Source organism: Phalacrocorax carbo, unplaced genomic scaffold (genome assembly GCF_963921805.1).
Source record: "Phalacrocorax carbo unplaced genomic scaffold, bPhaCar2.1 SCAFFOLD_84, whole genome shotgun sequence".
NCBI lineage: Eukaryota > Metazoa > Chordata > Aves > Suliformes > Phalacrocoracidae > Phalacrocorax > Phalacrocorax carbo.
This window is the reverse complement of record NW_026990531.1, coordinates 165,351-167,602: the sequence shown is the minus strand read 5'-3', so window position 1 is coordinate 167,602 and position 2,252 is coordinate 165,351. Positions and strand designations below refer to the sequence as shown.

Below are 2,252 nucleotides of genomic sequence, written 5' to 3'. Positions count from 1 at the left end.
GTACAGTGCCGCAAGCGGATGTTCGCAGCCACTCGCATCCGAGTGAGACACCCCCATCATCAGCTCCTGCACGGAACCTCATGCTTTGAGAGACTGACGGGGGGAAGGTTGTTCTGAGGGAACGATGCTTCCTTTTCTCCAGTCTGCCCTCCTTTTCCCAGCTCATCAGGGATCAAAACCCGAACTCAGGACCACGCAGGCAGTTGCACTCATTGATGAGAGAGAAGGAACAGCTTTCCCCGACTTTCTCTTCCTGCTCCTACAGCAGCGCTCTCTTCCTTTCTAGACATTCAGGCCCTGATCGTGCTTCAACGGGAGGCAACGGTGGGTTTACACTCCCAAGAGGGGACCTCAAACATTACATTTGATAAAACTGGCAGGGTACAATTGCAGTTATGCGTGTGGATGGGCAGGAGGAGCATTAAATGGTCCCTGACACCGAAAGCAGCGCCATGGAAAGCTTAGGAAAGGTCCATCTCTTGACATTCTCAATAAAGATACAGTAAAAGATCACCTCCTTCTGGAAGCCGCTGCACGTCACATGAACAACTCCAGAGCTCAGCAGGCACGTGCCATCTGCAGAGACAATGAACGTTGAACAACATTCCATACTCTCACCGTGATGGTAGCACCAGTTTACATTTTTGTCACAGCAACCTCTGGAAAGGTACAACTGAGTACCCGTTTTCCTCATGACATCACTTACAGCCTTTTTTAGAAAAATAATGGCTGAGTGTAGAAGTTTTACCCCTGGGGCTATCGAGGTGCTGCGCTTTGAGCTTCAGCCCAGAGTCATTTCATCTGATCACCAGCACCACTTCACGGGCTGCGTTACAGAAGCACCCAACCCCCAGACCCAGCCGCCTGTCAGGCAGGTGTCACAACAGCACACACTTGGTCAGTACAACGTCATCACAGTTGGGTGGGTGGGGGGTTGGGGTGTTTCGGTTTGGTTGGGTTTTTGCGTGACAAACAGTGAACAGGAGAACCAATAAATGGCATTTGAGCTCGGTTTAAGCTTATCACTACTCAAAGCCGTGTAATACCTACCAAAATTATAGGTGCTTGGATGAAAACACAGCTCAGGTTGTGGATAAGAAGGAGGAACTCTCCAGCTTAGGCTGCGCTCCTGCACCACAACATCCAGAAGGAGGTTTGGAGCAGTCGTGCTTGTCACAGCGTCCAGTGACCACAGTGCAAAATAGGGGCAGTCCTGAAGGGATTCTTCTGGCCTGAAAGAAAACAAGTGCAGAAGCTAAACGCCGACTTTCCAATGAATTACGGGGAGGGATACTGAAACCAGCTTCATAAAAACCTACCTTAGTGAGCCTGGCATTTGAGCCTGATACCAGCAGTCAAAGTCAAATACACCCAAATAAGTAGATGGTTTTCCCTGGCCACGTGTATTCACTTGCCAGCTGAAGATGGAGACACTGGTGCCAGGAGATATGACTGGAAAAGACAAGACATTGTTTCTTATTGAGAGAAAATACAATCTATCTGACATTTTCAAAACATCACTTTCTATTTTGGCTTCGTTCTGTTACGTCACTCATGAAACGCAACACTTGACTAAGAAGAATTTTAAAAATGTACACCATAGCATCACCTCTGTGATAGGTTTCAGTCATGCTGCCCCCCTTTGCGAGTTCAACCTGTGTCCGTCCTAAGACAAATCCAATACACAATTGTCAGGTAATCAAGTTTCCCATACAGTAAGAGTGCATCAAGATGGTTAGAAAAAAACAAAAACCAAAAAACAACCCACCACCCTAGGAAAACATACATTGCTGCTTTTAGAAAGCATACAAATACTTGTCGTATACACTTGATCACTCAGCTGGCATTATTAATTTCCAGATTCGACTCGATTACGAGTGTTACGAATAGCTCCTTTCCAGCACAGTCAGAATGAAAGAACACAATTATCACACAAAACAAACACCAAAACCCAACCCCAACAAACAGGAGGTTGGAACAAAGGGTTTAACATCAAACATTGACCATGTTACACTCGGGTTCTCTCAAGAAGTGGCATGGTCTGTCGTCTCTGGGGAGAAGGCATTCTCCAGATGTGAGCAAAGTGGGGGGTGCATCCTTTACCCTGACAGAGTAGGGAACCAGGAGACAGGTCATTTGGCAAAATGGGTCTCTGTTCTCTGCTGACTTCATCAGGGCTGCTCAGGGAGCCTCCCACGCTTTACTGTGTTTCATCGTGAACTTCTGTGCCCTTTCACTTGTGTGAGCCGCTG

The 2,252-nt window shown here is 47.3% G+C and overlaps 1 long non-coding RNA gene across 1 annotated transcript; it reads right to left on the bottom strand.

The window, feature by feature from the left end:
* Positions 1–356: 356 nt before the first annotated feature.
* LOC135311423 (uncharacterized) lies at positions 357–1,447 on the bottom strand. The gene is made up of 3 exons (XR_010371058.1): positions 1,320–1,447; positions 1,051–1,232; positions 357–576 (listed from the first exon to the last, which is right to left on the bottom strand). It is a non-coding gene; the product is annotated as an uncharacterized LOC135311423 (long non-coding RNA).
* Positions 1,448–2,252: the final 805 nt, after the last annotated feature.